The following is a 19,826-nucleotide window of genomic DNA, read 5'->3' as shown; positions in this document are numbered from 1 at the left end:
CTGTCTGTAATTGCTGACATTTATGATACAGTATAGTTGCCAGTTAAGCTGCAGCTTACATAAAAAGCAAACAAATAATACTGTGACTGTGATTTTTAGAATTCAATGTTCACCCTTTTGCTTCTCCATCTTTGTGAACTATTTTCTAGCTCAGATTCTGAAGAGATTCTGTATAATGCAGTTGCCTTTGATTTTTCCAGAAATAGCTCATTAACCATTTAATTCATATCTTGACCTTCCAATTGACTTTCTAATTGATGTTTCCTTTCACTGCACCTGTTCACCAATTCATTTTTATGTGCTTATTATATTGTAACAGGTTGTCTTATCTAGAGCTATATATATTTTATTAATACATATGGTGCTTGGTATTTTAAATCAACCGCATGTTCATTTTTGAATCACTTCTTTTTTCTCCTTCTTCAGTATACTATTCTGAACTAGAAGGGGAAAGATTAAGATAAATAAAACATGATGCAGTTCTTATTTTCCCTTTTTTTTTCGTAGCGCAGTGACAGGCATCACTAGGATACTATGGTAATATTGTAATTCTGAATGCAAGTGTTGCAAGCTGTATCATTGTAATCGTTATATTTACTATAACAATCTTATATCATACTGTATGCCGACCAGGCTTGTATGCCTTTGAATATTTTTTTTTCCCTTTCCATGCCCTTAAAGCCTATCAGTTATGCATGCATTGGGGAGGGACTAAAACTGGGAATGAGGGAGCAGCAAGGGCACATAGTGGTCTGTGAGAGGAGTTGGGAGATGAGCATCACAGCAGGGCAGAGACAAGGATGCTGTCCCATGATACCTGAACCAGGTGAAGGGAACACGTCTGTGATGGTTGCTGGGGTCAGACAGCAGTCCATGGTAATGGGGCAAGTCCAAGATCAAGCCAGGAAGTCAAGCTCATGAGTCAGGGTCCAAGTCCTAGTGGGGCGTGTGGCCAGGCACAGTCAGGGCTGCAAGCTAAGGCAAGGACAAGGGGATGAGCCTGTGCTTAAAAGCAGCTCCTAAATGAATAGGGGGCATGCCTGCATTGAGGCTGTCTGGCGCAGAGCTGGACACCTGCATTATAGCTGGCCCTGAGCACAGGAGCCAAGTCATAGGAGCACTAGGATGCATACAGGGCTCTGACACTCCTGCCCTTCCTTCCCGTTTCTGTTCCTGTTGCCCTTCTGCTCCCACTTGCCCTTCCCCTCTGCTCTCCTTCTCCTTCCCTTGCTCTTTCCCTTTTCTCTTCCCTTGCCCTGCCTTTTTTCTTTCCCCTGAGAGAGTAGGTGTAGAGCAGAGTGGACACACAGCTAGAGGTAGTGACAGTCTGTGGGGACAGAACTGGGTGTGCATGGCACTGTGCTAGCTTTAAAGGAGTGCCCCTCCACGCAGCAGTTTTCAGCTATGGGGTCTACAATCACGTCCCAGGTATCTGAGGAACAGGATGACACTGAAGGGAGAAACAGTGATCTCCTGTATCCCCGAGTCCCACTGACCCTTTCCAAAAGATTTAATAACATTCATATGTTTAATGATATAATAGTTGTTTCAATGTCAGAATTGAAATGGTATCAATTGTCACTAGATAGTTCACTGTGTATTTTTATATCAATCTTTATTTACATTGTGTGCAGGTTAAATAAAAAAAAAAAAAGAAGGAACAGAAAAGTGTAAATGTAAACAAGAACCAAAGGCAATCATGCAATTTGAGAAAGAACATATATCACAGAAGCCTGCTTTTGCCAAAGATGTATTTTCTAGGACATGCCTGTAAATGTGTCCTCTTCCTAACTCCACACTCATCCCTCACAGGAACATTAGACTTCACCAAACTCAGTTATCATTTACTCTTGAGTGCCTCAGGGTGCTATAGTTGTTCAATAAATTTCCAAGCATTGTGACTGAAAAAAGCTATTATGAAAATTTTTCTGTGTTGGTATTAGAGTAATATTTTAAGATGCTGTATCTGCTCCATTGAAAAATTCTCCAAAGCATGTAGAAATTAATGAAAAATTGCTGCTTTTTTGTCAATCCTGAAAAATGTTGACAATTTCTTTTAATGGTACTACATTCTAGCAGCATCTGTGCTGAAAAAATAAAACTCATCGTTGATTCTAGGTGTAGGCTGGGTTGATGGATGTCTCAGTCTATAACACCCAACTGATTGCATTTATCTCCCATGGAAATAAGGGCTGACTGTTCTATAATAGTGTTCTAGTAAGTCTGAATTGCAGTTGTTGTTTCAACTTCATTCAGTATTTATATTTCAAGCTGGAAGGCAATGTTTTCGTGAGGACTGTGCTGCATCACTCTGTCCCTTTATACTTTCTGCAAATTTTCACCAAGAATTTAGGGTCAGTATTCTTCTTTCAAATTGCAAATAATTTGCCTGCTAATTTGTGACATGTACTTAGTACTAGAGGCAAAAGTAATACGATTGTCTTGTTAAGATCATGAGTTCAAAAGAATAATCTTTCATTGGCACATTTCAACACCAAATGATCAATGCTATTTGTAAAATAAATCCTACATTCTTGTCATAAAATGGTTAGGTACAAATGACCAGATAGTATTCTGGCATGTTGTACTGCTTTTCGCTAGGATAGAGTTAAATTTCTTCATAGTAGCTTGTATGGGGCTATGTTTTGGATTTGTGATGAAATAAAAATGGGGATGTTTTGGTTATTGCTGAGCAGTGCTCACACAGCACCAAGGCCTTTTGTGCTTCTCACACTGCCCTGCCAGCAAGTAAGTTAGAGGTGCACAAGAAGCTGTGAAGGGACACAACTGGGACAGCTGACCCCAACTGACCAAAGGGATATCCCATATCACATGAAATCATGCTCAGCAATAAAAGGGGGGGGTGGGGGTCGGTGGGGGCTGCAGATGCTTGGGAACTGGCTGGGCATTGGAAAGTTGGTTGTCATGGTTTAACCCCAGCCAGCAACTAAGCACCACACAGCCGCTCGCTCACTCCCCCCCGGTGGGATGGGGGAGAGAATCGGAAGAGTAAAAGTGAGAAAATTCATGGGTTGAGATGAAGACAGTTTAATAGGTAAAGCAAAAGCCGCACGCACAAGCAAAGCAAAGCAAGGAATTCATTCACTACTTCCCAGCGGCAGGCAGGTGTTCAGCCATCCCCAGGAAAGCAGGGCTCCATCACGCATAACGGTTACTTGGGAAGACAAACGCCATCACTCCGAACGTCCCCCCCTTCCTTCTTCTTCCCCCAGCTTATATACTGAGCATGATGTCATATGGTATGGAATAGCCCTTTGGCCAGTCTGGGTCAGCTGTCCTGGCTGTGCTCCCTCCCAGCTTCTTATGCACCTGGCAGAGCACAAGAAGCTGAAAAGTCCTTGACCAGTGTAAACTCTGCTCAGCAAGAACCAAAACATTAGTGTCTTATTAACATTATTCTCATCCTAAATCCAAAACACAGCACTCTACCAGCTACTAAGAAGAAAATTCACTCTATCCCAGCTGAAACCAGGACATTGGTGATGAGCAATTGTTTTCTCTTGCATCACTTGTTTTTCTTGGGTTTTATTTTCCTCTCTTTTTGTTGTGTGTTTTTTTCTTACTTGTGTGGGTTTTTTTGTTTTTGTTTTGTTTTGTTTTGTTTTGTTTTAATTACTGAACTGTCTTTATCTCTACTCCTGAGTTTTCTCACTTTTACCCCATCCAACTGGGGGAGAGTAAGCGAGTGGCTGTGTGGTGCCTAGTTGCTGGTGGGGGTTAAACAATGACACGTCTGTTATGAAGAAATAGGGATCACACCCAGACCAAAATGGTCCTTAATTTTTAGTTAGACATTCTAAAGAGTTTTGATAGCTTGAGCAGAAGTGATGAAGGAAGAGTATTTCCTACATCAACAGTAAGGCAGACTAGTAGCATTTGCACTTTCTTGTTTGGTTACATCCTTTGAACTGCAATTTACAAGTAAGACTGAAATTTTGGAAAAATCAGAAAAAGCCTGCTTTTGGTCATGCAAAATCTCCTGCCTGGAAATAGAACACAAATTTCAAGCCAAGCTACAAATTTTAAGAATATGTTTACCACAATTGTAACACAATACTAGATTATTTATATTACAAAAATTTGTTGGTGTTCATGAGATTTTTCAGAATCATTATTCATAGGAGGCATTTTGTCATCATTAGAGAAAAAGAGGATTTGTCGTCCTGAATTCTAGTGACAGAATTCACTATTAGAGGGAAAAAATAGTTAAGGCCAAGTGCAAATACCAAGCATTATTAATAGTTTCAAAATATGGGCAGATTTTGTGGTTCAGACTGTAATATTGTTATGAAGTAACAAGCTGCGCCAGGGGAGGTTTAGGTTAGATATTAGGAAAAACTTTTTCACTGAAAGGGTGGTCAAGCATTGGAAGAGGCTGCCCAGGGAAGTGGTTGAGTCCCCGTCCCTGGAGGTATTTAAAGAACGGATAGATGTGGTGCTTGAGGACATGGTATAGATGGACTTGGCAGTGATAGGTTGACGGTTGGACTCGATGATCTTAAGGGTCTTTTCTAACCTTGACGATTCTATGATTCTATTCTATGATTCTAAGTATTGATATAATTCTGTTGTAAGTGGAGTACTGCTCAGATATGCTGTCTACCTCAAAAAGTTTCAGTAGGACAAAAACTGGAAAGAAAGAACAAGTCTCCAGGAGGAAGATGTGGTGTTAAGAGTAACGAAAAGGAAGGCAGACATTTATTTATTCATCTTTCTATCTGTCTGTTTGTCTGTCTGTCTGTCTGTCTATCTATCTATCTATCTATCTATCTATCTATCTATCTATCTATATTTATTTATTTTTGAAGATGTAAAAGTGCATTTGGTAGGATGTGAATCTCTGGTGAATAAAAACAAGAGATGTTGGTACAACTAATGGAGGATGCTTAGTTTGTGTTTATCATAAAGAGCATGTAGCAAAATGTGTGGTTACAGCTAAGATATAGGAGAAGAACTGTCTTTTGTATAGCCTGTTTGGATGTGTTATTTTCGTACAGTTTTGTAAGAGAGAGAGACTTGGGAAAAAGAAGGGCACTTGGGCTGGGAGTCTGAATCATCATACTTTACTGTAGGAATTAGGGTATGTTTATAATACAACCTCATTCGGATGCAAATTTGTATGAAACTGCCAACATGTGGGAAACTAAGTTGCTCTTGAGACAAACCTTACTTTTGAATTTGAAGCTGAAATATCTGACTGATCTCTTATCAATTTCTTAAATTGCCTTCTGTGTACTACTTGTCTTTAAAGGTGGCCTGGGTAATAGTATTGTACTTGGAAAACGAATAGCATTCACATTTTCTTTCTTGGTGTGTTTACACTCATTGAAGGCAAAGTGGTCATCTGTAAACTTTTGCTTTGTCTTAGCTTGCTTAGAATTAAACAAAACAAAACACCATTCTTGATCTTACTTATCAACAGAAATATTGCATTATTTTCATTGCACCTGCTGCCAGAGACTTAAAACTGTATATAATTTTTACTAAAGGTGTGCAGAGAACTATTAATACTTATTTTTATTGCAGTCTAAAAGTCTGGAAGACCGTTACATTACTTTATGCCAGAAAGAAAGGCTTATTAAACTCTGAGAAAACTGCTATGAAAATAGATGAATACATGATAGATGAAATAGATGATAATATGGATTAAAAAAAAAAGTAAAGAATTCCTACACTATCCTAAGCTCTACTTGTTCAGAAATGTAATCAGATAGACTGATAGCCTGATCAGACATCTCACAGGATAGCTAAATCTCTGTCTAGGCAAACATTTTGCAAACAGTCTAAGACAAAATAAATAGTCTACACAGAGTACAGTGCATGTAACTGTAATACCTTAGATAAGAATTTTCATTGTGGTGTGGTTTAGCGGTTCAAGAAAAGGTCTTAATATCCAGATAAGTGTATTTATATCACTGGCACTGCCATGCAGACCCATTACAGAGACTTGGACAATGAACACCGGGTACCAACTATGTCTGTGCCTTTTGAGAATATCTGCATTCACTGTTTGTGGACAATTCAATGCCTGTAAAATAGAAATGATAATACCTATCCTTTTTTGTCAAGCAGTGTTACATCACTGAATCAAAGTTTAGATAGTAATGCTTATTTTCTTTTCCTTTTTTTTTTTTTTAAATTCCTTAGTTGAAAATAATGCCTTTTTTTGCAACTTATTTTTTTATGCAACTTACTTGTGGCTGCCAGCTCCTATCTCCTCAAAGGCTGACAGAAAAAAACAAACAAACAAACAAACAACAACAAAAGAGCTTTTGTACATTTTTTCTCCCATTACAGCACAGGTTTTGATTCAAAACCTGAGTGATCTTTATGACTGTTACTGAGGGAAAATATCTTGATTATCAGGAGCTCATGGTATGTTGGAAAATGTTTTCACCTGTACGTTGAAGTGTCTGTTAACTGGTTCAAGAAGATAAAATCTCTCGATCCAGGTGGTAGGAAGGAGGGAGACCTTAGTATATAAAAATTAGTCCAGATGACAGGAGGGAATGAGAGAATTTATTGCATTCTCTCTTCTTTTGTGGTACACTCACAATACTCAGTAGCTAAAAGCCAGTTTTCTAAAATATCCATAACAGGCACAACTTACTTTCTTTTCTGTGCTGTGATGTAACGTGATGTAAAAGTTATGAATTCACAGTTGGTGACCATTTAACATTTTGATGTACGTTGGCAGTGTCCTAAAGATCATTTGCATTATTCCAGTGAGCTGTTTTGCCTTCTTACCTCCTGTAGAGATTCTCTAATCATGTTGAAACATATTGTTTCAAATGTTGGCAGATGCCCTGTAGTGCATAAAGATCATAGCCCTTTTTTTTGTAAATGCTGCAAAATAAATATGACAATTACGATGGTTATATTTTTAGTTATATTCTCAGACACAAAGTACAGTGGGATGGCAAGCCATCAGTAGGGCACTTGCAACCAAGACAGGTAGGGACAGAACTGGCTTGAAAGAAGAACCAAAATACTTGCTTATCCAGTATGTACAACACACTCAGTAATCAAGAACTTACTTATCTATTTATTTACTTCCCAGCCTAATGACTCATTTATTTCCTTTTAATTCTGTAATTTGTGGAAAAATCTTCTACAATTTCTTAGAAGACCTCCTTTCAGTAATTGTGACACCTGTAGTGAATTTAGTGGATAGTAGGCTGTAATGATCTCTTTATTTGTTTGTTTCAATCTAGTAGAATTTAATAGGATTCTCCCCACGCATCGTTAACATGTGTTGAAATACATGAGTAAAGGGTGCTTGTAATTCTTTTCTGAATATTTATTGTTGTTATTCTGCTCTATGTTTTGTATATACATGAGTGAGTGAGCTTTTTAGTCTTCAATATTACATTATTTGTAGAAAGATATATTTTTCACTTCAGGATAACTCCCCTCTTTGCATTGTACAACTAGAAAAATGCCTTCCATAAAAGTATAATATCAGATCTATCCGAAATTGGAGAATTTAGCATCATGGTCTTCTATGATGAGTTTCTGGGAGTGGGAAGAGGTCATACTCTGCTTTTTAACATTGGATTCCCCCGGCAGAATGGTTATTTTTTTTTTTCCTTTAGTTGCAGTACAGTTCACAGAAGTGGAATGCTCTACACCTTGATTGGAAGAGATTTAAGTCATCATCAGCCAAAATGGTTATTTAAGTAGGGTACTCGAGAGAAACTTAACGGACTTTACATTACAAGTAGTAAATTTATAAGCTATTTAACAGTATATTTTTGCAACTCTGTACTTTCCTACTTTGGTTTTGGAAGGATTTTTATTTTCCCTGGATTTTTCATCCATATCAGTATCAGAAATGATACAGTAACTTGCCTGGTATTTTTTGCTTTGTTTTTGTTTTTATTCTTAGACTGTTAGAAATGTATGGTAAAAATATACAATACAGTTTCTTTTGCAGACCCTACAGAGAGACATTTACAGAGTTTGTTTGTAATTGCTAAATGGCACAAAAACCATATGGCAGGCAGATATACAGTATGGACAATGGGGAATAAATTCTTCCACAAATTATACTATTGTAAATCTGTAGAAACTCATGTCCCCCTTTGATTTCTTTAATATTCTTTCCACAGACAGGTATATGCCATTGATTGGATTTTGTTTATTATAGGCTCACATAAAACCAAAAAGGATGCTCATACAAATATTGCCATATATTATTTAATCTGGTTCCATTGCAGGGAGTTAGAGGGGGCAGAACTGCTGTGACTGCAGTTACTGGGACAGCTTGCATTGACTTCAGTGAGTTCATGATCAGAGATTTTACCCTTCAGAAAGTCAATGCTTTTATATTGTACTCCTATCTATTCTACTGGGGGTCACTGTCTAGCAAACAGCATTTTAATATACAGTATACTTCCTTCAACTAAAAAAACCCCAAACCCCAAACCTCGAGATTTATGTGGTTCGCTTTTCTTTAAATCGTTACATAGCAATTAAAGCAAAGCAATGACTGGGGAGTAAGTAGAAAAGTGTATTTCATATCCTTTCAGTGAACTAATAAAAAATTTATGCCATTTTATAATACAGTATAAGCTGATGCAGGGTTACAAGGGATTCGAAGTAGGATGTTATTCTTAGTAGAGAGCATCTGTGTTTATAAAGCAAATTTTGTCGTTATATCAGCAAGTATAGTTTACACTGGTTTATGTAGATCAGAAGTATTATATGCTAGTCTTTCAGTATTAAAAAATCACAGCAGACTGCTGAATTTTAAGGTGATATTAGGATATGATAATTTACAAATTAATAGCTGCTTTTGAAATAAAACTAGAATCTTCTGGAAAGACAGACATTTATATATATATGATAGATAAGAAAGAAAGAACGATATTTCCACTTTATGAAAGTTAATGGGATTTCAGATCCTTTAGCACAAGCAACTGCAAATGGCTTTAAAAATATTTAAAAAAATTATTTCTTCATGGTTGACAAATTTTTTTTTTTTGATATGTGTTCTTCCACTATTCCCTCTTACCAAAATACCGTTCCTCTAAATTATTTTTTCTCCTGGGAATAGCCACCCCTGCTTCCACCTCCTGAACTCCCTGTAGATGCTGCCATTTGTTGTTAATTGAATGAACCTTACACTAATTTTTTGCACAGCAGTGATGTTTTGTTTTATATCCTTTATTATTTTTACTTGGATTCCTATATGTGAGATCTTAATTGTGCCTAAAAAAGAATATGTGTAGCATGATATATAGCTTGTTCTAAGATGATGACACACCAAATCAACATTCTCTTAAAATATTCCACCATGACCTTTATATATATATTAAATTTTTTAGCTCGTATTTCAAATAGATTTAGTGAGTTTTGAGTATAACATTAGCTGGATTAATTAGAAACAGTACTCTAAGTGTTTAAAAATCTCTTATCCCAATTTTTAGTATGTTGCTGCAAATTGTAATGGCGCAGGCTGCTACCTACAACTCCACCAGCTGCCACCAAATTATTCCATTCAAATAGTTTGGTAGGTTGTCTGCGTTCCTCACCAAGTAGTGGATTACTACTTGTGGATTATATGTAGGCCAAGGAAAGCCACGAATTTATTATTAGACTAGTTAAAGTCTTAACAGTCTAATGGAAGAACTGTCGTTACTCCAGTCATAGTAGTATTGATACATATTGTTCAGATTATCTAATTATTACAGCTCATTTGCATTAATTATGCAATCACAAAAAATATAAACAAACTTTGTAGTATCTTGGATGTCATCATTTCTGCGCTGCTTCTAGGTACTAAGGTCAGTGATTTCAATCTTGGGGTGCAGAGAGTACAGTGAACTGTCAGCATGACATGTCCTTGACTGGAAAAAGTGTGATACTAACTTGGGAGTTTTGTCTTCTTACTCTTGGATCCACTTGGGGTAATTTTTACATTTTTGATCTTGCAGTCCACTAACTTGCTCTTTCCTTATTGGTTTGCAGTTCTGTATTATATCTTGCAGTTGTGACATGTGAATGACTGGCTATATTTGACATGTTTTTCTTAAGCTGGATGCTTGCTTTTGTGAACTTTGTTGTCTCTAAAACTGTTTCTGTCCAGCTCCCAAGGTTGCATTTGTTTAATGCCTGCTAATTGAGCATTTGTGATTTGCTTATAGGCTGGGTCCTCCCCTATCATCATGTACCTGTACTTTCAAAGCCTCTGCTATCTGTCTATGCCTGTACTCTTCTACACTGCATTTTTATTTTAGGGTGATATATAGTTCATCCAACGCGGAATTCTGCTTGTTATTACTATCTATTAGTTAAAGATATATAAATAATAATTAGAGTTGCATAATACAGCTGTACAAAGCTCAGCAAAAGCTAAACCAAAGTGTTTAATAATCATCTGGTGGTTAGACAATTGCTGTCACGGCTAAACAAGCTAAAACTGAGGTCAAGGCAGTCCAAAACAAGTTTAGACAAAGCCTTACAAATCATGAGGCTTGTGTTTTTAGTTTAACAGAAAGCATGTGGACTTCTTATGGCCACAGTGGTGACTATATTTATTGGGCTATATGGCTAGACATATCTGATGAACATGTGAACCAAAGATGAACACATCCCCAAATCTGTGATACTGGGTACTCAAAGTGAGCATAAGCCCTTTAAAATAGGTGGATATTCTTACCCATCGTTCACATTATTGTTGTAGTCCTGCTTTCTGTCCATGGGCATGCTTCAGAGAGAGAAGTATTATTGTTCTAGCTATACAGATAGTAAAAACTGACGTATAAATTGCCCTCCTATCATACAAAAAACAGGTCAGTGTCAGAAGTAGAAACCCAAGATACCTACAGCATTTCTCAGTTTCCAAATATATTTCAAGTATATAAAATATTAATTGTCCTTATCCCTGTTGTTTTTTCGTACCTAATATCACTAAGTGGAATTTAGGAATTTGTTATTTTTATGATTAGAGCATTTCCACACTCACTGCTAAAGTAATGGTGTACTACTACCATTGTCTGAGGCTGTACTTGCACATCTGCTGATTCATTACTCTGTAACGTTATTTCATGATAAACAGATTAGAAAATTATGCAGCCAGCACATTAGCATTTCAGCAATGGAAATATTATGAAGCTTTCAAAACTCAGTTATATTTCTGGAAGAAGTAGGGGGAATAGAGTCAGGATACTTCTCTTTCCTTCTCCCATTAACTTTGCTCAGTGAGTATGCTTCTGCTTTTTGGTTTTTTGGTTAGCTTTTTTGATTTGGTTGCACTTTATTTTTCATGAATATAAGCAACTTATAGCATTTCCAAAGAGCGAAACAAGCTTTCCCATATAGTTCTGCCAAAGCACTGACCTGCAAAAACCTTGGCATTTCTTTCCTTGGCATTTCATTCCTTGGCCTCTCCTGACTAGAAGCTGCCAATCATTCAGAACAGTGCCAAATTGTGTAGTGCTTTTGTGATGTGAGAAAGGATCTACTAAATGCTGGTGGGAGACTACCCAGCTGATTTATTTCATTTCAGTTGCAAACAAAGTAAATGAAGTCACTACGCTTTTCAAGAAAGAGTAGAAAGCTAATTCAGTCATATTTTGCTTCCAGCTAGTGAATTAACTGTGCTTTTTTTTTTTTTTTTTTTTTTTAAACTGGTTTGATACAAATATAAATGGATTTATGGGTTTTTTCCCTGTATTGTGCTTAACAGAAACTAAAGGAGCAAGGAAAAAAGTGAGAGATCCTTCCTGGCATTTGCCAAGAAAGACAAAAAAGAATGAATGGGACAGTCTTGACAGCTAGACTCAAAAAAAGTGGTGGGGACTTTCTGAGAAATTAAAAGATTCGAGAATGGAAGTACAGAGGAAAATGAGAGACTTGAGGTGGAGCATGACATTGGCAAGTCTCTTAGTCTGGTTTGCGGATGAAAAGGAAACTGTGAGCTGAGTTAAAAGAATACAAGCACATTTCCTTAGAGGAGAAGGAATAGCAAATTAAAGTTTGAAAAATTCCAATAAGTCAGGATTGAATCTGTCATGGCCATGAAAACAAAAGTGGAGAAAAAAAGAGGGGTGGAATACATGCTCTAATGTTGTTACTTCAGAGGAGGCTGGCTAGAGGGATAATAGCTAACATAATATAGCCAACAATATATAAGCATGCATCAAAGTGTCTTAAAAGCCATAAATTCTTCCTGTGAAAAAGGTCTATAAATCTAAATCATCTTGAAAGACTTGCCTAAGAGACCGTCACCTTTGAAAATTCCGGAATTTGGGTTTCGTGCTTGTATTCAATTCAGAATAAAAGATCTTATTCTCCCAGCTGTAATGGACATGTTGGTGATGAGCACAGGGGTCAGGCAGCCGAGTAGGTGAAAGTATCATGACTCCACTAGCTAAATACGCTGAGATAATCTTTTGACCACTAACTTCAAAACCTGGTTAGGACCTTGGTTTTTGTTCCCTCTTAAGTTGGGTAATGTGCTGCAGGGGACATCCAAACTTTCATTTTTCCGAGCCTTGTTGTTTTTCAACTGGCTTTGAGTTTCCTATCAGAGTGTTCAGTCATTGCTCTTCAGTTGTTCAGCTGATAAAAACTAGCTCCTAGTCATGTTCAAGGTGATGGCAGTGGAGAGTGGGAGAGTGGATAGTGAGACTTCACAAGCCCTTAGTATTGATGCTGAGACTCTGGTGTTATTGGTCCCAGTATTCCTTTTTCGGGAAAAGAAAACATGCGGTGAAGAAAGCCCTTGTGTAATACTGCTTCACAGACCATTTCTCAGTGAAGTGCAATATCAAGTTCACGTGATACTTGGTGGGATGAAGAAGAAAGTAATTGGGATAAATATGCAGTATTTATCTGTCAAAGTCCTAGATTATATGAACATGTTTTGGGGGACAGAAAATGTGGGCCCAGTACGTGCTTTATGGTTACATATACATCATGTATGGAAGACAGGACAATATTTATATCTCTGTCAGGGTAGTGGTAACAGGTTTCCAAAACAAAGATAAAGTGGCTTCAAGGAATGCAGAAATGCCTTCCCATGCAGTACCTTGAGTATACATTCCTGCAGGCGTTGTCTCATGTATATGCATTACTTGGCATTAAATCAAGGTGGTGTCTTGTTAGCAGTAATTTTTACCAGTGGGGCTGATTCTTGTTCTTATTTTAACCTTCAGCGGAAAAGTTCAAACCAGCTTTTTGAGCACTACTGGTGTGTTGACTTTGAAGATTGTTTACTGATGTTGAAGTCAACACTGCCCAAGCAGAAAAAGAGACAGCTTGTACTGGTGTTGAATGTCCTGTTATTGCTAAGAAAACCTTTTCTAGGCTATCATTCAAATTTTCCCATTAGTGTTAGATTTACTTAGAATGAAAGAAAAAATGAAAGACCTCAAAAATGTGGCTAACTCATAAAGTGATCATTAACTCAAAATATAGTATAGGGGATATAATATGATCAAGGGAATGTATTCCTTGCTCTTAAATGCAAAAGAGCCCTACATTGATTTCTGATGTGGTTCTCTAAAGATGATGAAATGTGGAGTTTGGTACATAGTGTATTTCTCAGGGTTATTGTTAGTAAGTATGTATATAACTAGTAAGTAAGATATAGACTTACTCATAATTTAAATATGAAATTAACATTGCCCTTGGCATGATCTCCCTTACTCCAAAACCTATATTTTTTCTCAAAATCTCTTTTTCATTAAAATGGTATTTCAGCTTTATTCTTGGCCGGTATTTTGAATGAAAATTTGCTTTATTTGGGGGCTTATTTTATGTTTCTGACTTTTCCCATTTTGGAGCTTTTCTTTTTGACCATGAAATATACCTTCTGAAGAGAGAATAGAATATGTGTTAAAATATTTTTATGACTATCTCATACAACTTATAATTTTGATGTGTGATAAAATCACATGAAAGGGTTTTTTTTCCACCTGGCTTTTAAGTGTTTTAGTAATCATATGCTGTGATGCATTTTATACTATATTTCATCTCATCATCTATATTGTCAGCATTAAATTCAGGGAGACTGACTGTTCTCTCTGTTTTCTATTCTTCCTGGGCATCCAGAGCAAAATAATTCAGTATCTCACTAAAGTTTTCGTTCCAGAATTGTTCAGTCTCAAAAGCTCCTGTCAAGCCTTAGTGAGATTTTAAGTTATACTTTCTTTGCAGGAGTAATGTATCAAACCAGTACACAAGCTCCCTGCAAGTGTATTCCTTCACAGATATTTCTTTATGCTTAATATGATGAACAAAACCCATGTGGTCATCTTGTAAAAGTTAATCTTGTATTCTATTATGAAAAACATATGACTTGGCCAATCCAATTTTGTTTAGAACTCTTTCCAAAATCTTACTGATGATGAGAACATCCTTTTCCCCTATTTGGGAAAGGCAAAGTTTCAGACTCAGAGAAGCAAAGAGTCAGAAATAGGCGAAGGCTTGAGAAGTGCTGGGCAAGCATGTGGATACAGTGAGCCTACACATGGTTTACCAGCCTAAAACCTCACTGAAAATTCAAATTCCCTTGGAAGTGATGCTCAAATAATCCCTCAGCTACAAATTTAGAAGAGTGCAAACAACTGTGTAACTTTTCCAGCAAAGTATGTAACGTGGAGGTAGTTATGCTATTGAAATTGTGCAACTTGTGTAAAATATTTTAATAGCCTTCCAAAAGGAAAAACAAAAGAGCTGGAGTGACTTTCCACATATAAGTCAAGGTTTAGAGTGTCAATAAAGTCATGAAAGAAATGTTTTGCAGATTTGGATCTTGCCTTAAGTGCTTTTGAAAATGTTGCTTTGGAAGCAAGACTTCAGTAACATTAGTGTTAGATCTCTGTTCTTATCTCACGTTTTCTGTCAGTATAAATTTTGTGTAATTCTATGGAGTTAAGTTAGTATGAAATTGATATCAGTGGAAAGAAACCAGGTTTTAGTTCCAAATTTAAATATCAACTTTCCATGCAGTGCTCAGCATCTGACTTTACATTGCCAATCCGAATTACGTGTTACATATTGTACAAAGAGAAAAGGTAAAGGAAATGCAATGAGTATTATAATAGTTGCCACCCATCTCATTATTGTCAAGGAATGGAGGAAAACAGTGACAACTTATTGGCCGCTGACACGGATATTTAACGAGTCAATAAAAAAGTGTGTGTGCAGAATCCCTTTTCTTTCTTGGCTCTTGAAACACTTTTTTTTTTTTTAATATGGGAGTACAGATGCATTTTTACCTGCCTATTAGTAGAATAAAATGTGTTTGTTATTATTATTAAATGGCATACACGCAGTCTGAAAAACAGCATGCAAATAAATAGGAAGGATTGAAACATGATATAGCAGCAACTAGGTTTGGCTTTCTAATAAACAACCCATAAATCACAGGATATTTTCTTTGTACAAATGGCAAAATAGGCATTTAAAATAGATTTTCTATGAAGGAATTCAAGAATTATCATGATGAAGAGAAACAAGTATACCCTTTCATTCCCCTCCCTTCTTTTCCTGAGCTGATGTGCCGACTGAAATCCAGTATTCAACATTAAAGCAGCAATCTGCAGCAGAGTGGATGAATTTGTGATAAATTGTGCCTTGAGGTTTATAAAACATATTCTCTATAAAACCAGCCACAGTATGTTTCTCCACATTAGTCAGTTTCTGACATTCAGGCTGCTGAAGCTTCTAGGCCAGTACTGGTATCTACCATCCCAAAGCTGTAAACAACTCTTTGTTTATAGCAGCAGCACTCATACATCCATTTCAAGGTTTTACAGCGATAAAAGGCTGACTGCCTACATAAACTGGAGTGGGCTGCAATGTTGTTATTTTGTTTATTGCTTTTTTACTGCAGTGGTCAAATAGTTCCTCTGAGACCAGACACTGGTACTCTGCCATCTGTACAGTCGGTGTTAGACAACTTGTGTCAACTAAACAAACCACTATGACAAACAATTATAATGAGCATGCTAATTAAATAAAATGTTGCTGTATTAAATTGTAGGGGAAAAGTGGAAGATTAATAGCAAATTAAGAATAACTTGTCAGTTACCTTTTAATGGGTAATGACAGTAGTCCCTAGAGAAGTTTTGATTATATTAACGCTTCTTCATTTCTTTAATCTGTGCTATTGTTATAATTCATGTTATTTTATAACAGTAAGAAAATAAATGTTTGCTACTTAAGAGGGATAGGAGATTTTTGCCTTGTCTCCCTAACATTAAAAGTTGTCAGTTTAGAACAGAACTACACAATTTTGAAGTTGGTGTACCATTCATTCCCACAAAATTCACTGTTGCAGTCACAGTATTTTCTCTGCTTTTCATAAGGCTCAGAAGTTTCTTTGATTATTAAGAAAATACACACTGACTTTTTTCTTTTTCTTGACGTTGACCTTTCCTTTGAAAAATCATAATCTTAATTAATTGAAAGCCAAATAAGTGAGGCACGACATCTACAATTTAGAACAAAAAAAAGTGATATAGGTGTATCCCAAATCTAAAAAGCTGTTGCGATTTCTTATCTGTAAGCTCTGATTTTTTTAATCAGCTCAATATGCCTTACATTCCTGCTGTATTATGTCAAAAAATTGAAGGAGTTTCCTCAAATGATATTCCTTATGTTGCTGACCATGTCTCAAGTCGCTCTGCACTTTCACATAACAAAGTATGCTTAATTTATTTAAATAATACCAGGTTCTCACACCACTGAGGAAGCAACGAATCACAGGGGAATGTAATGGACACCTGGAAATACTCATTTTTTATTGTTCAGTTTAGAATATATCTTTAGCTTCAGTAGGAAGTCTTTAGCTACAAAGTGTTGTCACTATTAAAGGAAAATGGAGAGAAAATGGAGAATAGGATCATCTTTTCCTGTTACTTGAGGAGGTACATTATAAAAATTGGAAGCCTGACAGACTATTTCTCCAATTAAGCCCAGGTTTATTGTAGGTGAAGTAATTATGGGGATATCGCATGGCTTAATCCTGACCGTTTTTGATAACATAGTGTTAAACTCAAAGCTCCCTGACCAGCATTTTTTGGTAATAAGACAACTTTGCTTTGAACTCAACTTTAATGAAGAGCTGTTACAAAACCTGAACTGTTGTTGAGCCTATTAAAGGTCTTGCTTAATAAAAATCTTTAGGAAGCATACCCAAGAATTTTAATCTGCCATGAAAACATTGTAGACTGAAGTGTGTTCTTTTCCAAGAACAGAATTTTGACTTATTTTTTTTTTTTTAAGTGTAGATAAAAGTAATGAATACACTTTTTGGTGGTTACTATGAAGTCAATTATCTTTTTCAGTTTAATTAAATTGGAAAGAATGCCTAGAAAGGTAATACACGTTTGTTAGTAATAAATAATATTTACTGTCTACTGTAAAGAAATGATACTAAAGTATTTTCACTGTTAAATAAACTGCAAACAAAGGATTTGTCCCTTATCAGGTATAAAGAATGTAGGAATAAGGGTATTGCTGGCTTCAAGAAATTGAGATGAACAGTACTATTTCTTTCTCCCTAGGGAGATTGAGGTAAAATGAAATGAAATAAAAAGCTGTGATAAAATCCTCTGAGAACACACTAATACATGAAAAAAGGAGGGGTCATTATACTCAGAGTGGATGCTGATTATTTAAATTAAATGAAGATGGCATATCTGATCTGAATTCTCTCAGTGCCAGGAGGCACACAAGGCGCGAACATCATTCTTCCACTTCGATCGGTCTGCGGCTGCGTGCTCTGGAGTCCCAAGGGCCACAGCGCAGTCTCCTGTTGGTTTTTTCCTCAAGACGTGACCGATCCAGTTCCATCTCCTCCTCCTCACTTCATTACTGATTTTCTCCATCTCCGAGTTGATGCTCGTCGTTTCTGCAACTTTTTATTTTTTTTTCCGGGAGGAGGTAGTTGGCCTCCTGCCCAACCCCCATGACTTGGAGGGCCAGTGGTTTTTCTGTCAGGGTGGCCTTCCCTTAGGCTGCGTTGGTTCGCGGCACCTTCTTCAGTTTTATCCGGTGCACTCTCCAGAGAGGGATCCCCTATCCACCACCTAGGGGACGCGCCTTCTAGCCGTGCAGCCCCAGAAGATGGCATATATGTAAACCTAAACAGTTTGTTTTACAGTGAAGTTGGGAAAATTTTGTCAATTAGCTAGATAAGGAAAACAATGGTCACGTGGCTGAAGCACTGGATGGGAAATCAGGAGACCTTGCTTCAGCTGCTGATTTCACAAAAAATTCTGTGTAATGTGATGTAAGGTACTTGAACTCAGATATGCAAACACTGCCTTGCACTGAAATCAAACGCCCCTTGAATCTGTTGTGTTAGATTGTCTGTTTGCACTGTAAGATTGTGGCAATGGTGGGAAAAGATTCAATCTCATGACATACATGTGCAGCATCCAGTAAAATGAGACATCATTCTTATTGCTTGTGTAATACAAATACACATAAAAAGCTTGTTTGAACTTCGGACCAAAAAAAAATATTCCAGGATTGTTTTCTGTTGTCCATCACTAACTTTCTCAAGTTAACACATTTTACAACTGCTTTTTCATCTACTTTCTGGTTAATAATAAAAATTTATGAAAGATATTTCCACTATACCCATGTACATGTACTTACCCCGAAGAAAGGTTGTTATAATAGTACCTTAGAGGGAAAGTGGGTCCTGACTTTGGTCGTTTTGCTGTCTTCTCATAGAATGTGTGCAGTAATGGAAAAAAAAAAAACCAACAACTTATTTTTGTAGCCCTGAATTATTGTAGTTGGAGTAACTAAACCACCTGTTCTCCTGGGTGGAAAAGCAGAGAGTTTTTGTCCATTTTAAATGGTAACTTTTTACCATCCTTTTCTCTTGGCAGTACATAGTGTGTACATAGAAGCATAAGTCAAAGTTCTTGCTGGAGCCCTTCTATAATGACCTTCTGAAGTCAGTTTTACCTCTTTTCAACAGTGCAGCTGTCCCTGACTTAGGCTTAAAAAAAAAAAAAAAAAGAGCTTTATTACATAGTGTCATCAGATGCTCTCTACAAACAAATTATAGTAGGTGCATGCAAATCTGTCTACCTGGCAAAAAAGATGCCCTTTGTAGCATTAAATGTTTTTCTAAGTAGTTCTACCTTTCCTGGATTTAAAGATTCTGTAGTTAACAATTGTATCAAAGGGTTAAGGTCTTCTTTCTTGTCAGGAGGATGGATGACTTCATCATGACTGCAGTGCATGACTGAGAAAAAGAAGAGTTGAAGTGGGAACAGTCTCAGAGTTGCTGAACTAAGAGGCTAAGTGGTGCTTGGGACAGCTGATTTGTGATTGATACTTAATATATCATAGCAAGCAGGAAACATGTATGCTTTCTGGAGAACCCTAGCAGAAAAGGCAGGTGTTAATGAAGTAAACCCGGTTGTTAATGTGCAGTGGTAAACTGTAGCAATTACAGCATGATCCATGAGGGGTGATATAGTTGTTCTGTTGTAACGCCTCGTTCAGCGAGGAATACAAGTTTATGTATTTATAATACTTTTTTATAATACTAACAGTAATAATGCTATATATATTAAATTAAGTAGCACAATTTTTTTTCCTCTTTTACCTTACAGTGATATTTTGATAAACTACATTGTATTTCATTAATTGTTCATGATCTGTAGAGCAGGCGTTTCTCACTAAGAGGGGTTATTTACTAAAAAAAATGAGATCCTAGACTTCTTGTTCACAATGTGATGTAATTTATGGACACAACTTAAAACACCAAAAATATTTTAAAAGTATAGATTCAATTTCTGTCTGCATAAACTACTATACTATGG

This window comes from Platalea leucorodia (assembly GCF_965183815.1).
Source record: "Platalea leucorodia genome assembly, chromosome: Z".
NCBI classification, from domain to species: Eukaryota; Metazoa; Chordata; class Aves; order Pelecaniformes; family Threskiornithidae; genus Platalea; species Platalea leucorodia.
The sequence above is the reverse complement of the archived record's forward strand: the minus strand, read 5'-3'. Positions refer to the sequence as shown.